Source organism: Vicia villosa, unplaced genomic scaffold (assembly GCF_029867415.1).
Source record: "Vicia villosa cultivar HV-30 ecotype Madison, WI unplaced genomic scaffold, Vvil1.0 ctg.001461F_1_1, whole genome shotgun sequence".
Lineage (NCBI taxonomy): Eukaryota > Viridiplantae > Streptophyta > Magnoliopsida > Fabales > Fabaceae > Vicia > Vicia villosa.
The window spans coordinates 193,822-216,687 of NW_026705623.1; the positions used below are offsets into that span (position 1 = coordinate 193,822).

A 22,866-nucleotide genomic window follows, 5' to 3' on the forward strand; every position below is an offset into this window, starting at 1 on the left:
TCTATATCAATAAATAAGCAGAAATTGATTGTGTAAATTAATCATATATTTTTTTTCTATTTACATATCTAACAAAGGAATATCATGCAATATAAAAATGAGTAAATATTAGTATGTATTTAAAAATGATAAATTTTTGTTAGTCATAAAATTAGCTTTTGTTATTTTAAAGATAAAAAGATAGAACCTTTTACAAAATAGATGAAATCATATCGAGACATCAACAGATCACACCATAAAACTAAAGTAATTAAAATAAATTGTGTTAGAAAGAATATATCTCACACTTTTATTTTGACCTCTACAAAATTTAAAAAATTTTAATTTTTGTTTTTTAAATTAAATATATATTTTTCAAATATTCACCTCACTTTTAACCTTTTTTGAATTTTTTTTATGTATATGGATATATAAAAAAACACATTCATTTAAGAAAACAACAAGATCACTCCAACCCAAAAAAAATAAATTACCAGAGACACTTGAATTGTTATTAACTTAGTTAGACAAAAGATTGATGCTAGACGGGCAAGGGATTGAGTTCTCCAATCAAATATAAAAAGGACATGAATAATTTATAGATTTTCTAAAATATTATTTTCAAGACAAAACAATGATCATGTCTTCTAAGTGCTTCATATTTACACGCATATCAAAATATTTGATATGGCTTTATTAAATCTATTTTGAATTATTTATATTTTCACATGATATTTTATTTTATTTTTATTTATTTTTATTTTAATTTATATTAAATTATTAATAATACAATAATTTTGGAAAAAAGGCAATAAGTCTTTTGCAAAAGTTGGGATTGAACTCAGGTCATAAAAGGCAATAAGTCTTTTGCAAAAGTTGGAATTGAACTCAGGTCATAGGGGATGGAGGGCGCCTTCTTTACTACTCGGACATTGTATGCTTGTTTATTGTTATTGCCAACGAATTGTATATGTAGTAAATTGCTTCCACTCTTTACACAATTTCTAACACCCAAGTAAATCCCCTTTTTTTACACAAGTCAAACACCAAAGGTAAGGAACCATACCAATACGCACACTCATTCCAAAAACACTATCTTCCACTCTTTCAGGTGTAGCTTCCCTGTAAGTCCTACACTAAAGCATACTCCAAAAACACTAATCACCTTCTCAAAAAGAAACCCAAATACACATATACCATAACCACAATTTTCTTCACTCACACCTATTCACCATAAAAATAAAACAATCCTTCAACATTAACTCGACCATCCTCATGAACATACCACTAATACTCACCATCATCAACCTAACATGATCACAAACATCATTGAAACACCAAAATACATTGTAACTTCTGTATTTTTAGAATTGACATTAGTTTTTGTAAAACAAATACTAGCTACAAGAATGGAATATAGTATGTCTGTATAAGAATCGGTACAGGAGATGATGAAACATGTTGGGTTGAAGGTATTCAACTTCTGGAACAACATATCCTAGAAGATGTCGAGACTTGTTGTATTCGATATTTGCGCCTACTAAGTTGTATTCAAGAAGATTCAGTTTGATTTAAACAGATGCAGAATATTCAGAAGAATATTATGCAAATCCTAAATGACGCATAATAAAAGGTACAAAATAATCAAGAAGAATATTGAAGAATAAAGACTTTCTATAAAAGGTAACAACAAATATGATGCGATTAGAAGCCCAAATCCAATTGGGAATACGTTATAAATAGAAGCATTGTAACCTAAGTTAGCGTGAACAACCGAGCATTCCAAGATGTAATCATTAGGGTTTGCCGAGGTAAACCTCCAGAGCTGTGGAAAGGTTACCATATGAACCTTAAAGCCTATAGGTAAGAGGTTTAGTGTTCTTGAAGGAAGCTTTAAAGTAACTTCAAGTTTAGTATGCTGAAGAATGTAATCAATATTAGGAGAGTGATTAAGTCGTTGCTACAGCTCCTGGGACTAGAGAACTGTACAACATCACTGCGGTGTTAGGAAGTGGGATGGGGATATTCTATATCTAGAGAGGATCTAGTTTGAAGGGTCATTGGGTAGGGATTAAGTGAGAAGTTGTAAACTGGGATTATTTAGCTTCGAATTGATACTGCTGATAGTGAACTTCATTCCAGGCATGGTTGCCCCCAGAGTAGGTGTGTTTGTCACAGAACAGGGTTAACAATTCTGGTGTTGATTATTGTTTTTTTGTCTGCTATGTTTATACCTTGCTGTGTTAAATGTTGGATCAGATATCTAGACATGTCATCTGAAGTCTGACCTACCAGAATTTCATACATAAACCAAAAACAAAACCACACCTTCAAAGAAATTTACAATGAACATAACTCACCTTCAAACCTTTGATTCTTCAAACAAAAAAACCATTAACAAATCCAATCAAACTTTCATAAACCAAACATACAACAAAACTTTAAATTTGGAGTTTAAACAAGTCATTAACAACAACTTCAACTCAACAAAAAAGAAAAGAAAAGTGGAAGGAGAACTGCAAATGCGAAGCTCCGCCGTTCCCGATCCGCAACAGTCCTTAGAGCTCCTCGTTGTCGGCCAGTCACCTCTTTGAAGCCACCTCTATCACGAGTCCTTCGCTGGAGACCCACATATGTATCTCGCCCGAATTATGTGAACATCACACCACTACCAGCAAAAATAGCACCTCCCCGGCATGACCACTTCCGAAGGTAGAGAAAAACACCGTGGTGACTAGGTGTTAGAAATTGTGTAAAGAATGGATGAAAATATTGAAGGGATAAAAACACAATTTGTTGCAATTTACTACATATACAATTCGTTGGCAATAACAACAAACAAACATACAATGGTCGAGTGGAAAATAAGGCACCCTAATCCCCTATGACCGTGGATTCGATCCCAGCTTTTACAATAGATTTATTGGCTTTTTTTTCCAAAACTATTGTATTCTTAATAATTTAATATAATTTAAAATTAAAATAAATGAAAAAAGAAAATAAAATAACATGTGGAAATATAAATAATTCAAAATAGATATAATAAAGTCATGTCAGCATATTTAAATTTTAAAACACAAAAAAAATCCAGTCAGCGCACCAAATAAGCATCAGGCGTGTGTCATTTGACTTCAAGGTTTAAAACAATAGAATCTTCAAATGGCAAGGGTGTTTTTACAAAAAAATATTACAGGGAAAAAAAACCAAAAGTCGCTTATATGGCAAGGGATAAAATGATATTAACCCAAAAAACAATGTCCATGCCAAACCATAAGTACCCTCCTCTAATCCGGCCATTTAGCTATAAGAAAGTCTTAAAACGCAGCATAACGTCACTAACAAGAACAAATAATGACCACCTTAGTCACTCAGGGATTATACTCCCTCTGATTCTTATTATAAGATAAAATTTACTTTTTAAATTCATAGATTGATTAATATATTTGGTTAATAATTAAACCAGATACATTGATCATTAAATAAATTTAATAATTGAACTTTGGTTAATAACTTTCTCACAAATAAAAAAAGAGAGAAACCGACTCTAAGGAGCCATCACGTAGGCCATATGACATCCCAACTGGGTCCAAAAGAACATCACCCTTAAACATGTTCTCTCTAAAAAACTTATCAAGGAGAAGTTGACAAAACAAGACTACAATCTTGGACAGAGCTCAGCTAAACTAGAGACAAGACAAGATCCAATGCATTCTATTCAAATGAAGACTAAAACCAAACTTAGTATGAAGGAGAAAACAAGAAGTAAAAGCAATTGAGTACTCGCCTTTCTTTCCCACCATCCCAATCCTATTAATCACTTTTGTGCGAAAGGAAAACCCCTCGCACTATTTGAAAAGATTTACAACTAACTCAAACTCTCAAACAAAAAGAGACCTCTTCCATTGAATATTCCACACCTTACCCCCTTTAAAACACCCACCTTTCCCATGGTCAATAAAGTAGATCTCATGAAACATCTCTTTAAGATAGACAAACTCTAGTCCAAGGATATATGGATTGCGGATCCAAAGTTACAACATGTCAAAAGTGAACTCATAGATTAAGTATAGGCAAAATACTCTTTTTGGTCCTGTATGTTAACCTCATGGTTCACTTTGGTCCCTTAAGTTTAAAAAGTTCCATATTGGTCCCTTAACTCTCCAAAAGGTGTCATTTTAGTCCTTTTTATCATATTAGCGACTGATTTAGCGACCAATTTTTGAGTTTTTCCGTCGCTAATATGACAAAAAGGACTAATATGGCACCTTTTGAAGAGTTAAGGGACCAATATGAAACTTTTTGAAGTTAAGGGACCAAAATGAACCCTGGTGTTAACATACGGGGCCAAAAAGGATATTTTGCCTTAAGTATAATATCAATAACACAACAAAGACTCAAATGGCATCTCATTTGCACGTTTTCATAGTGGTCTCTTAGTGATTTTCCATATCTTAATTTATTTATAAACAATGGAGATTGTAGTTTCTAATCTATTTTGAGGTTCAAATTTCTTATTTGTAGTTATTAGTTTCTTCAATAATCAACATTATAATTGCAACTCTTAACATGAAAAATGTATTAAAACCTTGCTCTAAACTCAACAAAAATTTGTATAAGAATAGGAGGTGGAAAATATGGAAATTATTAAAAGATTTATACCAACATGACTATGTTAGTGATGTCTTATTTGATATATTTAGACGTGCCAACAATTAGTGAAGAAAGAGGCGTGTCGGGGTATATGTGACGCACATGAGGGAAGATCGACACATAGGCTAACATATGTTCTTGTGTATGTGTGGGTAGGAGAGAAACATGTATGTGCAGGCTTGATTAAGGTTTCCCAACTTGTGAGACTGATGACTGGAGGTTTTAGTATGGCACACATAGCTCTCAAAGCCACTTCAAGTATAGTGGCCTAACATGAGAAAACGTGTTATGACAATCAACATGCTTTCATACCATTTGTCTTTGAAACTTTTTGTTTTATAGCACCAGAAACACTAGATATTTTACAAATAGTGTAAAGTCCCATGAATAATAATGTTGTTTCTCTTAGGACGATGATGTAGTTTTTAAGAGAATTGAATTTTTCATCCAAAAAGGGATAGCGGCGCAACTTATTGTCTATTTGTCTACTATTTCTATAAAATCTTGATTATATATATTAATCAAATTTTAAATATCTCATAAATATAAAAAAATGTAAATTTATAGAAATAAATGAAGGGATTAACGCATTCACATATATAAGGCATTCTTTAGTCATTGTTTCCGCAATGTAACCATGTCCTCTGCAATACCTAAGAACTTCTATGTTGTTATATTTGTAGTGGTTGGTGAGTGTTTCATTTGGAATGAATGAGAGCGAAAGTCTAACCTCTCTCTATGTTTTCTCTTCACTGTTACAAATGGCTCATTCATCTACAGGTAAGGCTCGTGAAGCTTGGAAAAGGGTTTCTCACAAGAACAACAGAAGGTTTCTTGAAGGTATATTAGAAGCTAAAAAGAAGGAAGATGTCAAGGGTGTTCGTCACACAACCTCCTTTTTCTTCACTGAGTTTCACGAAGGTCTGAGGGAAAAAGATCTCTAATCTCACTTTGCAACTCTAGGAGATATTGATGAATTCTTCCTAGGAGGGATAAAAGAGGAAAGAAATTCAGTTTTGTTCGTTTTTTCGATGTTAGGGACGCGAGAATCATGGAAAACGAGCTTGATAATCTATTTATCGATAGTAGTAAGCTCTTTGCTAATGTGCCTAAGTTTCATAGGGGTGATCTGCATCCGAAGAGGAATGATGTGATGGGAAAATAAGTTAGGTTTTAGGAGAATAAGGATGTTGGGATGACTATTAGAGAGAGATTGAAGAATGTTCTCTTAGTTTACAAAAACAAAAATCGTTTTTTTGGTATTGGTTCGAGGGGTGACCGCACAAAGGGTGCTGGAGGGTTGTCTTATACGGAGGTTACAAAACTTCATGGCAATGGTGACCATGACTCTTTTTCATGATTCTCGAATCCGTTATGATACACTTAAATTTTCAGGAAAGGGATGACGAGTTAACCACATTCGAGAAGGCTTGCGTGGGCATAAAGGAGAACCCAAGACTCACTTACATCATGCAAAAAAAATTCCACTATGAGGGTTTCTTTTCTGTCAAAGTTACTCTTTTGGGGGATTACATGTGCTTACTTGAAGATATAGAACCTGGTGAACTTGAAGCCCTTACAGGAGAAGGATCAGACTGGCTTAATCAATGGTTTAAAGAGGTGAGGAAATGGCGTGCGATTGATGTGGATCTTGTGAGAGTCACTTGGTTAAGATTCTATGGGATTCCATGTCAAGTGTGGAATCCTAGATTCTTCGAGTTCCTCTCTTCAACCCTTGGCTACCTTATCTGTTGCAACGAAAACACTAGTAATCATACGAGGATGGACGTGGCAAGACTTATGGTTCATACGAAATGTGCATCGGTGATCAATGAATTATTGTCGCCACCTCTACCTTTATTTCCATTCCAACTTCCTTTTCCTTTCTTTTCGATTGCTGACTCAGCCTGCAAAGCCACATCACTCTTCGACTTGCATGTAGCTCTTTCAATCATTCGTTGTTCATGAGATTCAAGCGTCCCTTGAATCTCTTCTTTTGTCAACTTCGACAAATCCTTCGATTCTTCTATGGCTACCACCACGTGGTAGAACTTAGGGGCCAAAGATATCAAGATCTTTAAAACAATAACTCTTGTTGTTAACGCTTCTCCACATATCTTGATTTGATTCACTAGTTTCGTAACCCTAATGAAGAAATCAATTATGCTTTTGTAATCTTCCATCTGAAGCAATTCATACAATCTTTTGTGAGTTTGTAACCTCGAGGTTGTCTGGACTCAGACATTGATGAATTATGAAGAGTGCTTTATAACTCTTATTCTTTGATTCTACGTGTTCATTCTTTTCTTTTCTGAAGTGTATTCTCCAAGCGGTTCTACTCCATCATATCTGTTACAAGATCCTAAAGACCTTGACACGGGAATAAGACCTTCATCTATTTGCACCAATTCTCATAGTTATCTACTTTCAAAATTATTAGACTTGCTGGATAATTTCCATTCCCATAATTCACCTCCATCGTAATTTTCATCTTCTTCCCTTGAACCGATCAATCGGAGCTCTTGATACCAGATGCTGGAAATCCACCAATATCTATGATGATTTTATATCAATCTTGATGAACAAGATTTTTACTACCACACAATAACAATGAAAAAATATGAAAGAAAGAAAGATAATGCTTTTCTGCAGAGTTTCTCTCTGCCCACAAACTGTGGAAAACTTCTTATTCACTTGCATCTGCAAATTTTGTGAATACAACTTGATTACTAAAATACGGGTTACTCCCTCTATTTATAGATTTAGGTTAGCTTGCTCTCTAAGCCAAAAGCCCATAATACCTATTTTGGAGCTAAATCAAATCTAATCAAATCTGTGTGTAACTAAATCAAATCAAATCTAGTTCGACAGACACATTATTCGACCCTATGAATTAGAATTTAACAGGGGCAAACATTAAGCAACACTAGAAGATTCTTGACAAACATACCAGCACACATCCAACATCTCAATTTAACATTCAACTCAAATCTGATGAGCATAAAGTCCAGAAAGCTCCCACTCACTAAATCATATGTTTTTTCAAAGTCAACCTTATAGATAAGGCAAACATTTTTACTTTTTTTTTTTTTTGCCAAATCAATCAGCTAATTCAGATCCACCACAACGTCAAGCAACAACTTCTAAAAAAATTGATTAATTATGGGAATTAGCTTGTCCATCACCTTCTTGTCTCTCAAAACTTTAACCACCAACTTATAAAGAGACTCCACAACAGAAGTTGTCAAAAGTAAAAATATTTTAAGTTTAAATAGTTTTTTTGATCTCTGTAAGTTAACGTATTTTTTATTTTAGTTTCTAAATATATTTTAGATAAAATCTCTAATTGTTAATTTTCTTTTTGCTTTAGTCCCTAATTTTAAAGTTTCATTAAAAAAAGTTTAAAAAAATATGTGACAAACGTCCAATAATATTAAATAACAATCAATATACAATACTATTACTATATGTTTATAAAAACAATATGTTGTTATGACATTGATGCCAATAATCGTACAAAAGTATTTGCCATGTCCCCTGAAAATACAATTATTATTGTCAATCAATATTGAATAGTTCATATAGAATTTGATTCATATTTCTTAAGAAATGTAGTGAATCTACGAAACGCAATTCATTTTAATTTTTTTTATATAAGAAATGCATATTTATTATCCTTTCATGAAAGGATAAAATGAAAAAAATATAATAATGAAAAGTTGGAAGGAAGAATAATGCATGGAGCTTACTAGGGCAATAATCTTATGTTAGAATAAACTTAAATGAACTAAAGAGACAAACAGATACATTAATATACTTAAAAGAGACATTTAAAAAAGTCTGTCAATCATATGATTTTTTATAAAAAGTGATTTGGTAATTTAAAATTCGGTCAAAAAATAAATAAAATCTAATTATTAATGATTTTATTTAAGTTTTAATTTAAATTCTTTTTTGGGTTAAATTTTATTTTATTCTTTTAAATAAATTGTCTTTAAATAAAGTTAATCATTCAATTAAATTCAAGCACTTTTTTTAAATAATGTTTCAATAATACTATATAAAAGTGTTTCTTGAAATTCTCTAGGTATCAAAACTATTTTATTTTATTTATTTACCGTAATTGATGTAGGCATAGCATGAGTTTTTACATTATAAAATGATCAAACAAATCTCTATTTGTATTATGCAAATTTGAAAAAACATGGCTAAAACTCTCAATTCCCTCTATGCTATGATCCTCTTTCTTTTTCTATTTGCTATTGTAAATGAAGTCAAGGGTAAGACTGTTTTCATATAATTTTTTTTTTTTTATCTTATACACAATTTTTTTATTCAATTTCAATAACTCTTTTTTTTTTTTCTTGTTTAACATATCAGCTTTTTTTGAATGGTGCAAATTGAATTCTGATTGTTATCCAAATGATTGGTGCCATTCTCCTAATAACGCAACATGCTACATGGGTCATTGTTTCTGCGTATAGTTTACTTGCTCTTTTTTTTTTTCACAACGACAATTATACTGTTTAATTAGAATTATCTATATAAAAAAAATAAATGAAAATGATCGTGTTAAGTATTTATATATTTATTTTATTTTTTATGTTAAATATAGGAATAATATGTGCAATATAAAAAAGAACCAATACTATTGTATATTTAAAGATGCTAAATTATTATTGGAAAAAAGAAATCAGCTATTACTATTTTAAAGTAAGAAAAAAGAGAGAAACTTTTAGAATAGATGAAAGCATGTTGAGATTGAGACCCCAACGACTAATGGTAAGACACAAAAGTAACAAAACTAGCTTGCATTGCATTTTTAATTATACTCTATAATTTATCACAAATCTTCCACCTACCAATATATGGTATCTTTTTAAAAGTAAATAAAACTATATATAAAAAAGGGAGACACTAAATGGCAAGAGTACAAAGCAAGAAGTTGAAAGGCCAAACAAGAGGATTAAATATTAGGTTAAATATCATTTTCTTCCTTGTCGTTTGGGGTGAATTTCAAAACAATTATGTAAAAAAAAATAAGATTACGTCTTTGTAATTTTAAGATTCCTTTATTTTGGGTCATTAATGATAAAGTCAACAAAGGTTCTTAGTGGATAAAGTCAAAAAAAAATATATCTTTTTTTAATAAGCAATTATATAAGAAATCGCACTAGGGATGCAACCCTTACAACAAGAACTCTATAAAGAGTTGAAACAGTTTAAAGGTAATTTATACCAATCATAAAAAGGGGTTCTAGAAGTAGAACTACTACTACCCAACCATCTCCAAGAAAAAAACAAAATGTTGGAGATTACCGTTTCAAAACTAAACGTTACATTCTCAAAGATAATGGCATTCCTCATCAACCAAATACACCAAATTAAAGCTAACCAAATTGAATTAAATTTAGCTCTAATGTTGTGTTTCTTCACCTTTTGTTGAATGCAACCGAAGCTTTTGAACTCTTCCAAGTTGAACTTCAAATCGTTTCCCAACCAATTGAAAATTTTCTCTCAAACCGCTTTCGAAACATTGCAATGAAAGAAGAGGTGTTCCGAAGATTCCGGATGATTGGAGCAAAAGACACAATCAAGAGAATCGAGATTAGACACCCCTCTATGAAGCAAAAGGTCTTTCAAAGGGAGTCGGTCAACAAAGAATCTCCTAGAAAAAATATGGACTTTTTTCGGAACCTTAGTCTTCCACATTGTTTCCAACAACTTAATAGTATTGATTGGCCAAGCATTGTCTTTGGCGTTAGAAACCAAGCTAGACACACTTGCAACCGAAAAAACACCGGTAGGATTTAGTTTCCACCGAAAAACATCATGCTCCAAATTGGTCGGATTAATGTTCTCCAAAGACTCTTTTAATTCCCTCAATTGAAGCGCTATATCCGAGATGTTGTCATTTTGAACGGAGTGGGAGGAAAACAAGTTCAAGATGTCCAAACCGTCAAGGCCGAATAGGGCATTGACATTCCAAGAAAAAGCACCCTCTCTCCAAGAAATGACATCACTAACCTTGCAAAGTTTATTGGTTGAGAGGTCGAACAAATGCGGAAAGGAATCGCGAAGAGTTTGATTATCCATCCAACAACTATGCCAAAAAAGATTGTTGTTTCCATTCTTACAATCACAATTAATACAATCAATAAAGCCTTCAACCCCTTCCTCTTCTTTAAAATCATTAAGAACGATATCTCTCCACCAACTTGAATCATCCCAATTTAAAACTTCCCCACAAGAAGCTAGAACTTTGAATTTCGGATTATGATATCTCAAGAGTAGGAATCTACTCCAAATGACTTTGTCCTCCTTCAAAATTCTCCACTTCCATTTGAGGAGGAGAGCTCTATTTAAATCACCAACATCTCTAATACCTAGCCCGCCTTTCTCCTTAGGTTTGCAAACATTCTCCCACTTCACCCAATGTATACTTCTTTTATTTGCATTTCCATTCCACAAAAAGTTACTAAGAAGTCCTCTAATCTCTTTGATGATCATGCTCGCTGCTTTATAAAAAGATAGGGTAAAAATAGGAATTGCGTTAAGCACCAAACCAATAAGAGTCACCCTTTCACCAATGGAAATGTTTCTCCCCTTCCACCTTGATAATCTTGATTTTATATTAGTAACCATATCCTTCCACACCTTCTTCTTATTAGCTCTTTCTCCCACCCAAATACCAAGAAATTTAAAAGGAAATGATCCCTTTTTGCAAGATAAGAAAGAAGTGGCCGAGGTAGATAGCCACTCACCAATATTAATACCAAAGAAATTACTTTTGTGAAAATTAATTTTCAAACCGGAAACAAGTTCAAATCCTCTCAAAATCACTTTCATGCTCCAAAGGTTGTCGCATGTAGGTTCTCCGATAATAACTGTGTCATCTGCAAATTGGAGAATATCCACATAATCTTCTTCACCGTATTTGAAAGGTTGAAAATCCCCCACCTCCACCGATTTCTTCATGAGAGCACTAAGACCTTCCATAGCTATAACAAATAGGAAAGGAGAAATCGGGTCACCTTGATGTAGACCTCTTTGAACTTTAAATTCTTTAGTAGCACTACCGTTCACCAAAATGGACATGTGACTAGAGAAGATACAAGATTCCATCCATTTCATCCATCTCTTCCCAAACCCCATTCTTCCCATGATCCATCTAAGGTAATTCCAAGAAATAAAATCGTAAGCTTTTTCAAAATCTACTTTAAGTAAAAGACACCCCCTCTTTTTTCTGTTTACCCAATCAAGCATCTTATTAACCATTAGAACCCCTTCCATCATACTCCTACCCGGAACAAAGGCGGTTTGATTGATAGAAATCAATTTATCCAAAACACCTCTCATTCTAGCCTCCAAAATCTTCGCAAGAATCTTGTAAATACTCCCCACTAGACAAATAGGGCGATACTCGGACAAGTCTTGAGGATTATTCTTTATTGGAATAAGCGCAAGAAAAGAAGAGGTGATGGCTTTGACAAGCGTACATTTTAAGAAGAAATCATTGCATAACTTCATCAAATCATCTTTAAGAATAAGCCAAAACCTTTTGAAGAACTCCAAAGAGAAGCCATCCGGGCCCGGGCTTTTGTTCCCATCACACGACCAAATAGCATCCTTGATCTCTTCTTCGGAAAAAGGTTTTTCAAGATCCAAAGAGTCCCCTAAAGAAAGCACTTCCAAGTTAATACCATGCGGTTCCGGTCTAGTACAAACCTCTTCTTTAAAGAATCCATCAAAGTGCTTGAAAATGAAGTCTTTAATCTCCTTGACCTCCTCTAATCTTCCCCCCCCCCTAGACTCCATGGTGCATAAGGTGTTCCTTCTTCTTCTTCTTCTTCTTCTTCTTCTTCTATCTTTTGAGGAATTATGGAAAAAACGAGTGTTATCATCCCCCTCAGATAGCCAAAGTTGTCCCGACTTTAATTTAAGAAGCCCTTCTTTTTTGTTTAAATTATTCCAAAAGTCCTCCACCACTTTCAACCTTTTCTCAACCACCTCTTCCGGAACATTACCTGCAAAATGAACAAACAAGTTATCTAAAGAATGCATCTCTTTCACGTCTTTGTCAATCTTGAGATCAATCCACCCATAAACCCTTTTGTTCCACCAAGAGATCCGGCTTCTAAGAGTTTTCAACTTTTCAACCAAGCAATAATCTCCTCTCCCTTTAAACACTATTTTGTTCCACTCGTCTTCCACGAAATTATAAAACTCTTCATGCTTAAACCATAAATTGTTGAACTTAAACGGCTTAGGACCCCAATCCTTTCTATTATTTTTCAACCAAATGGGAGCATGATCCGACACATCCCTCTCTCCTATAAATTGACCATACACCTTCCAATCATCTACAAGACTCTCCGATAATAAGAATCTATCAAGCCTACTCATAGCCTTCCCGTTGCTTTTGAACCAAGTAAACTTTCCACCTATTGTAGGGAGATCCACTAACTCCATTTCCTCTATGAATTCATTGAAGGATCTTAAATCCCTACTAAAGTCACTAATAGTAACTCCAATTCTTTCATCGAGAGTGGAGATAGAGTTGAAATCGCCCCCAATACACCATGATCCATCCGCATTGTTGTTCTTAAACTCACATAAATAATTCCAAGTTCTCCTCCTAGTGACTTTATCGCAAGAAGCATAAACATTAACAAAGTAAACAATTTTACCTTCCTTCTCCACACATAGACCTAGAAAGCCTTCTCCCCTAAAACTATAATTGAGAGAAAAGAGATCTTTCTTCCACATAGTTAAAATACCACCCGAGGCTCCATTAGCATCCAAGTAGGACCATTCAATGTCAACTCCTCCCCACAACTTTCTAACCAAATCCATACCAATTCCACTAAGTTTTGTTTCTTGAATAAAGCAAAGATCAACATCTCCTTTTTGAATTAGGAATCCAACTCTCTTGCGTTTAGCCCGATTCCCACCACCGCAAATTTTATACGATAAAATTATCATGGGGGTGCATGGTTTTGAATCCCCTTTGCCACCTTCTCTACTTTATGATCCCTCAACTCCATTTCCTTCAAACTTTTGATCGGGTCAAAATTATCAGAAATGTTGATGATTTCCAATATTGACATAGAATTCCAAAGCCCCTCTTTAGCATTGTTGCTCGCACTGTTAGCTCCTCTTCTGTTGCAGTTCCTAATATTCGAACTTGAGATGGACTCACAAGTTAGAGGTATACCTCCAGAAAGATAATAATTTTTGGCAAAAGAATTGGGCTGATTGTTGGCTTGCGACTCAGTACTTTGTTGAATAAACTTTCTTTGTTGAATCCCACTCTGAATTGGATGAGAAAATTCAAGAACTCTCTCCCCTAAATCCAGCACCTCCCTGATCTTTTTCCTGGTATTTTTCGAATTCTTCACAATTTGGCACTGATCATCAAAACTCAATTTTTGAATTTTTCTACTGCCTACCCCTGTCTTCTTCCTAATAAAATTCGTTCTCTTCATCTGAAAGCTAACATTTTTCTTTGAATTGTTAGAAGAGGTAATGTTTGTGGGCTTAGAGAAGGCCTTTGTGCCCTTGTGATCCTTGCCCGAAATATCCACCTCCATTGCGTCATTAATGAAACTTTCTTTTATATTATGAACTTTGACCGACTCATTCAAAATTGGGCTTTCCGTGTGGCCCCCACCCCCAGAGTATTTGTCCAACGTTCTTTTTATAAAAAAGGAGAGAAATCGTTTACAACTAATCCTGCTAGTCCCACTTGTAAAAACCCTACTTCTTCCTTTCTTCTCAGCGGCGTGTTTACAGAAGTCTCAATCTCTAATCCTGTGCTGCTAGTTTTCATGGATATAGGGTCTGTGGTGTTTGCCTTTCCAGAAAAAGAGAAAAGATTATCTGTAACTGAGTCTAAGTCATTAATGCTTGTACAGAGAACCTGTTTTTTTTATCTGTCTCTTTATAACTTCTGTGCTTCTGACAAACCATCTCCATCACCGCCACGAGTACTATTCTGTTCCATAGGTGGTTTAGATACGTCGCTGGAGTTGTCGCACGGTGGCTGAGCCGAATTCCGGTTTCGTTTAGGGATGAGGATCGGGCAAGTGTAAGATGGTTCTTCTTCTCCGTCCGGATGTCCCAGGGAAGAAAACATATCTTCATCTTCTGAACAAGAGTTCGAGCAACGAGATGAGTCTTCCGTCTCCTCTTTGTGGAAAGAGACATCCTCAATGATCAGTAAGTTATACCATGTTCCATCTATACAAGCTTTGACTCTGTTTCTAATTTGTTCCAAAGATTCTGTGTGAATCATTAGGGTTAGAACATCCAATCTGATAGATTTATCGATGATGGATTGGGGATTAACAACTGTCCCGATGTCATCCAGAAGGAGATTGATGAAGTTCTCGTTCCTGACAAAGCAAGATATGCCGTAGATAGAGATCCACGCCACTCTCGCACACTCCGCATCCGATTTTCTCCAATCTCTTACTTCTTTAAACCACTGATCTTTCCACTCTCCTCCTTTTGTTAACAGGTTCACCAAATCTCCTCCCCTTTCCTCCTCTAGAAGGCATAGGTTGGGGCCCAGAGAAGTCGCTGTAATAGAAAAGAATCATTCTTCAAGAAGACTCTGAGCTACTCCAAATGCAAGTCCTGGGCTTCGAGCAACCCCGACTTTGGCCTTGCGAAATCTGTTGGTATCAGACTCAGAGGAGGAATAGAATAAAGTTTTGTTTGCTTCTTTGTTATCTGCAGGAATCTTTGAATTGGTTCCTGTAATGGCTTCCACATATGATTTAGATGGTCCTGAGCCTCCTGAATTCACAGATTTGGAGTTAATAAGGTACCTGTTCTCCAAGCCATGTTCTGTATTTGTTTTCCTTCCACTGCTTTTTGCTAAACCTTCATTCTGCCTGTTAATTATCCTTTGATACAAAAAATCTTCTATCCTTTTGATCTTTGAAATATAAGCTTTCAATTTGACTCCTAACCATAAATTGTCCATTTTTGTCTCCAGGTTCTTCTCATCATTCGCATTGATGAATCTTACAAATCCAAAACGCTTGCCTCTCCAATCTCTCTTTGGAGGTATCACAATCTCCTCTATCAGTCGTAGCTCCTTAAACTCCATAAACAGGTCTCTTGCATTCCATTTGTCCCCAAAGTCTGTAATGAACATCGTTGTTAACAGGTTCTTCTTCACTCCATTTTCCTTTTTCAGAATATCCCACTTTGCACCTCCTCCTAACCTCCTGCTGTTCCTCTCCTTCATAGTTATCCATCCTTCTTCCATAGGTTGCGAAGTTGAAAGTTGAAAACCTAAAAAGTCAGAATCTCTTGGTCTTCTTAGGAGAAGAATCTTACATCCTTATACTCTAACTAGGCCGCATGTTTCTGCTTGAAATATTTCATCCCCTAAAATATTCATAACATAGTTTTACATTAAATCTTACTTTTGGGTTAACTTAAATTTTGTTTTTGGCCAAAATAAATTTAATTAATTTATAAGTTATAATTATGTAAAAAAATTCATTAACATAATTAATGATAAAATTAACATAAAAATAATAAATATCAAACTGAAAGTAATATTATTTAAAATTAATTATTAAAAATAAATAAATGTATTTAACATAAATATAAATATAATATTATTGAACTAAATAAATTATTTTTGAATTTTTTAACTGAAATTAATAAATGTTAAACTGAAATTAGCGTTTTTAATAAGTTTAACTTCAAATTTAATAATTTTTTAGCGTTTTTAACTAAAAAATAAATATTAAAAAAATAAATAATAAATATTAAACTGAAATATTTTAACTTATATATTTACTCCAAGAGTAAGTGTAGAAGACTTACTCCAAATCTTAACCATTGATTTTTATTAATCAAACGGCTTTAATTGATCATTTAATCTAATTATTTTAGGAAATATTTTTCTATATAAAAAATTAATTAAAGTCGTTATATTAATGACAATCAATGGTTAAGATTTGGAGTAAGTCTTCAACACTTACTCTTGGAGTAAATATATCTCTCCTCAATTAACAAAAATTAAAATTTAATTTTATTATTTTGGTGTTAATAAATAAAATTCAAATCTTAAAATACATAAATAAATTAAATTTTTAATTATATATATTTATATATTTAATTTAAAATAAATATATTGTTGTTTATATTTATTTACTTTCAGTTTTTTATTAATGAAATCAAGAAACATATTTTTACTTTGATTTTATTTAATAATTTGATATTTAATAATTTTATTTAATATTTAACACTTTTTGTTTTATTTAATACTTTCAATTTTATTTATATTTTTAGTTTATTATTATTTTAATATTTTCAATTTTTAAATAATACATATTAAAATAATGTTTGTTTAATTTTTAATTTTAATTTAATTATAATATACTATGTAAAATAACGTTTTAATTTTGAAATTTAATGTTAACTATGTAGTATATATTGTTGAAGAGAAAACCAATCATAAGAAATAAATTGACCCAATGGTAGGTGCTTCCTTATTCATGTGCAGGGTCAGGTTGATGTGCATAAGTTTTGTACGAGTAATATTTAAAGTGTTTCGAGTAACATTTTAGTTAGAAACGAGTAATAATATCATAATCCATGAATAATATATGCATTATTTGTACACATCTATTAATTATGAGTAATTACTAATTGTGAGTAATGAATACACTATTCTGAGTAATATTTACACCATTCTGAGTAATATCGAATTTTAACTATTTGGGGTAATATATTCATTGTTCTGAGTAATATTTATACTATTTTGAGTAATCTGTATATTATTTTGAGTAATAAATATAATACTTTGAGTAATATAAATAATGTTTTAGTATTTATGCACCGTTCATAAGGATATATCGTATGTACATCAACACATCCCCCTGTGGGCTACAAAGTTTTTAATTTTTAAGACTTTCAATTTATTCAAGCATTAAAATAATTATTAAAAAATGCCAGTGAAAATAAAAATTAAAAATATTAATTTAAAAAAAATTTAAAAAATAAATAAATCCAGTTGGCAGCCACGTCAGCAATAAAAAATCCAAGAAAGCACGCCACATCATCATTTTTGTTGACCAAATTCAACAAGAGGGCAAAACATAGGAATCTACAAATGGCAGGGACGGAATCTGTTTTTAGTTACAGGGTTGTTTTTGGGATTCACCCCAAATGACAGGGGCGAAATAGGATTTAACCCTTAAATGTTTATTAAAATAGAAACAGAACGAAACAACAACCAAAAAGGAAATCAAAAATAAAATATGATAAGAAAACAAATTACAAAAACGAAAAAACACCAATATAAAAAGAGAAAGGTAGCACGAAGGCATAAACCAAAAGCACTAAAAGGAATTACAAGTTAGATCTCCCATAATGAATGAAACTGTAAAAAACAATATTAATTTCAACTGAGCAACATGACCACACAAAAACCAGGCCGAAGACACTCATGCTACTATTGGCTTAGATGCTGGTTTGAGTTCTCGAGTTAGGTCAAACAAACACAAGAGTTCCTCACATACCTGCCAAGATACCATTTCCAAGCCAAAAGAATTTTCAATAATGATGGGATTTTATCGATTTGGTGTGTTCGAAAGACACCTCTTTGTTTTATTCCCCTAGTTCACGTTATCTTAGTTGAGGGTGTTCAATTCCAAGATCAGGGAGAAGGTATTTTAACCATTATAACTCAGTAGATAAAGTATCAAGGGAACGATATTCAGCTTCAGCAGAAGAGCGTGAAACTGTTGGTTGCTCCTTGATTTTCCATGAAAGTTGGTTAGAACCTAACATGGTGAAATAGCCAGTAGTGGATCGACGAGTTGTAAGGAAACCGGCCCAATCAGAGAGTGCATATCCAACTATATTAATGGATCTAGTTGTTGAGAGAAATAAGCCTTTGCCAACAATTCCTTTAAGATATTGAAGAACGTGTGTGGCTATATCCATATGAGAGATACATGGATATTACATGAATTGATTGAGAGTGTTAACAACATATTGAATATCAGGTCATGTCACTGTGAGATATAATAGACGACCAATGAGGCGACGATAAAGTGTCGGATCAGGGAAAGGTCTTCCATCATTGGGCCATTGTCGAAGGTGTTGTTCCATTTGAAAATTTAATGGTCGACAACCAGTCATACAAGAGTCAGATAAAATGTCAAGTGTATATCTTCTTTGACATAAGAATATTCCCTTTTTAGAAAGGGATACTTTAATGCATAAAAAATAGGAAAGATTGCCTAGGTCTTTTGTTAATGCTCTGCTCTGTATTATTGTCTGATTGGCATCTATGTTTGGCTAAAAATATAATAGCCGCAAAATGTATTTATATGTATAAGTCTTGCAATCATAAAAGAAGAAGTCAGGTACAAAATCAAGAAGTTATATGGAATGTCATGACTTCAACCATGACATCGCGCCTGCAGAACTGGAACTGGAAGATTCAGTCTGATACTCAACAAATACAAAATATTCTTGGAATATTTTGTAATCCTAGCAAATTTAAAGATCAAAATAATCAAGTCAGAATATTGAAGAATCAGATCAGAAGATTGAAGATTCAGCAGTTTCTAATTTAGGAAATAAATTAGGAAGCTTATGATTAAAAGACCTTGATTGTAGCAGAAGATATTTATTGATTTGTAACAGCAAGGAGTGCTGCGATTTGTAAGCCCAAGTCCAATTGGGAATAGGTTATAAATAGAAACCTTTGTAACCTAGTTTTAAACTAACCAGCCATAATTTTCATAATGTAGTTTTTAAGGGCTGAGTCTATAAGGTAAACCTCCTGGTTTGTGGGAAGGTTACCATTGTGATCCTCGAAGCCTGTAGACAAGAGGAGTTTTGTTCTTGGAGGAAGCTTTAAAGCAAATTCAAGTTGTATTTATCTGTGTGCTTAGAATGTTTGAAATTAGGCCGTCGATGCGGTGTCTGAGTTGTTGACTGCTAGACATCATTGCTATGATTGGGAGTGGAATCGAGATATTCCATATCTAGGGAGAACCTAGGTAAAAGGGTCATTGGATAGTGATTAAGTGAGAAGTTGTAAACGGGAGAGTTTAGCTTTGAATTGATACTGCTAATAGTGGACTCATCCCTGGCTTGGTAGCCCCCAGAATAGGTAGTTAAACCGAACTGGGTGAACAATTCTGAGTGTTATTTATTTTCTGCACTGTTATTCCTATCTTGTCTGTTTTGTAATGTCAGATCAGATGTCATGACATCCATATATGACATCTGAGTTCTGTCTCACCAGAATTTCAATTGGTATCAGAGCAGGCATCCTGTCTGTTTCTAGATGAGATCCATGAGGGATACTTTCTAGTTGTGTATAAGGTAAAAGATTGTTTGAACAAGGAGTGTTCATATTGTATGGTCCCTTGAAGTGGAGGATGGACCTATATGTGGAGGATTAGACCAACCTGACCATAGCCGTTGTACCTTCTTGATGAAAGAAGATAATGATGCTTGGACAAGAAGATAAAATTCAGAAACTTCATGCGGGAGTGATGACTTTGGATTGTATTGTTCAATCATTATACACAGAGAAGATTATTATCAAAAGCTTCATGCGGGAGTGAAGAATCTGATAAGGTAATCTCTGCAACTAAGGATTATGATAAGGATTTGATGTTTGGAGTAGGGTCTAGAATGTAGCTTGTTGAAGAAGCAAGCATATTGTAGGGTTGACTTACTTTCAATCTGTGGATGTCATGCTTACATTTAAAATATGGAGTAAGCAGTGTGTAAGTTTTGTTGAAGTATGGTTATATTCCGCTGCATAGCTTCTGATACAACCCTCAAAGTGCTAGAAGAAGTCTAGGGTTATACTTCTATCAACAGAATATTTGGCAGATCTTCTCAACTATATTAAAAGTGTCAAAGATACTTGAGTCCTTCTCAAGTCCACTCATAAAGACATTTATTAATAGACTTGATGAGTATCAATTGATCAATGATTCTCATATACATCTGCAAGTTGTTTGAAGATCTTGAAGAGTATCAAGGATGATGTGTTCCAAGGAGATAGAACAGATATTCTATAGGATGTTAAAACATTTTTTCACTGGTATGCAACTACCAGTTGAAGAACAGATGTTTTGCGTGCTAAACAAATGTAGTGCGAGTACATATATTTGGAACTTACTCCTGATCTGGAAGAGGAGACATTTGTTTTGTAATAGTTGATCAGGACACGATGAACAAAGCTTTCTGCTCCAGATGTCAGTTTATCTCTGACATAAGCTTATGGGGGTATGGAAGTTGAGCTCAATGCAAGAAAAAGGATTCATAAATGTATTATCTATAGATCCTTTATGAAAATACAAGATGAGCTTGTATCTGGTAGTTACCTCTGATCAAAGGAACCAGATATGTGATTTTTTTTCATAACCATAAAACTGTTAGTGGTTGGTACTGAATACTGTGTATATTTCACACTGAAATATGTTTTTGAATATTGCATGATGATTCAAGGGAGTCAGATTACTATGTGGAATCTGATTATTTCTAGAGTTATGTCACAAGTGAATCTGTTCCAGAAACCTTATTGAGGGAATCTCCTCTTTAGGTACAGATTGTGACATCCATCATCTCAAACTCAAAATAAAAGTCTGAAGAACCACTTATTGAGATATGGCATATTTTGTCCCTTAATCATGATAGACGTGTGACTGAGTTGGTATTGTTTATCGTACTTTCATATTATTCCCAAGAATCATGGATGAGAAATTGTGGATGTTTTCTCTAAAAGCCGTGATAACCAATGTCATAACAATTGTTGTAACATCATTGTCCAGAAGGAAGATCATGAGTGTGAAGAAGAAATCAGTCAGAAGAATCTGGTGTGAGCAGTCCATTCTTACTAAATGACTAATAGGTACTTTGACGGGAGACCTAGTACTTATTGGATGTACAACCTGAATACAAAATTTATATACTATGTCAGGAACTAAGTTTGTGTATGAAGTATCCATGATCTGGTGTGAACTATGCCTCAGCATTATAGTTCATTGCTACCTTCACATAATGGTTAAGAAAGGCAATGATGTCTGGTGATCATAATCTCATTCAATTAAGGAGGAACACATAGATGCTGGTAAATATCTTGATGGGAGCTAGATATTGACAAAAACTATGTGGTAATCTGAATCAAGCATTGAAGAAGCATGTGATGCATGGAAGAGTTTGATCCTCTTACAGAAGAAACATCACATCTTTTTAAGACATCAGAATACATAAGTGTTATACCCCAAAATTTGCCCGCATCTTTTTTCAAGAAAACTCCAATCTGAAAATTAAGAGTCTCATATAAGCATGGATTTTTATTTCAACAAATATCCTGACATATGAAATACTTAGTTTTTAGAATTTTTCTTATACAGTAATTTGGCTTGCAGTTGAATTTATTCTTACGCAAACGCCAAATACTGTTTATTACTTCACACATGCTATTTTATTTATTTACAGATAAATAGTACTGACACAATTGGTACAGAGTTAAATCTTTTTGCAGGCGCAAAATCAGGAAACTCAGACTGTACTGATAACAAGTAGATTATTATTATCTTTTGTTTCCCACTAATTTTTGTACTATATTCCATTATTTTCAAAAATCTTTTCAAATCTCTTTTTCAAAAATCAAATCCTAACTTTATTCTCTACATCTCTCTTTTTCCCAACACTATCATACACTTTCTTTCAAATCTTACTTCCACTCAAATTCTCCTTTTGTACGGAATCACATCATTCCCCAACGTCTCTATCCTTCTTTCCACTCTATAAATACCTCTCATTTTTTCATAAAAATCTCACATCAAATTCTAATTCATCTCTCAAATTGCTACTTCATAATCCATCATTTCTTCTTCCCCGACAAAATGGCGAAGCGGTGGGAAACGTGTTTTCTTATGGTCATCACCATTGCTACGGTGATCATGTCTTTCTTCTGTCTACATAGCCCGGAACACTGTGGACCTGGGATGCTTATGCTCCCAATCATCTACATGTTACTATTTGTAGCATGGGTTATCAATCGTCATTCTTAAAATTTGCCGTATTTCTTATTTCTTAAATGTACCGTTTATTCGTCGTACTGTTCAATATAGTATGTAATATTTGTACTGTCAGTATTAAATGTTGTACTATTTGTCATAATATTGCTTAATTACTCAGATAATATTTTGTGTGTTTTCTGCCAGT

At 33.5% G+C, this 22,866-nt stretch overlaps 1 long non-coding RNA gene across 1 annotated transcript; it reads left to right on the top strand.

Annotated features, from left to right (window-relative positions):
- Positions 1 to 8,753: 8,753 nt before the first annotated feature.
- Positions 8,754 to 9,216, top strand: LOC131635260 (uncharacterized). Its single transcript, XR_009293782.1, has 2 exons — positions 8,754 to 8,909; positions 9,010 to 9,216. It is a non-coding gene; the product is annotated as an uncharacterized LOC131635260 (long non-coding RNA).
- Positions 9,217 to 22,866: the final 13,650 nt, after the last annotated feature.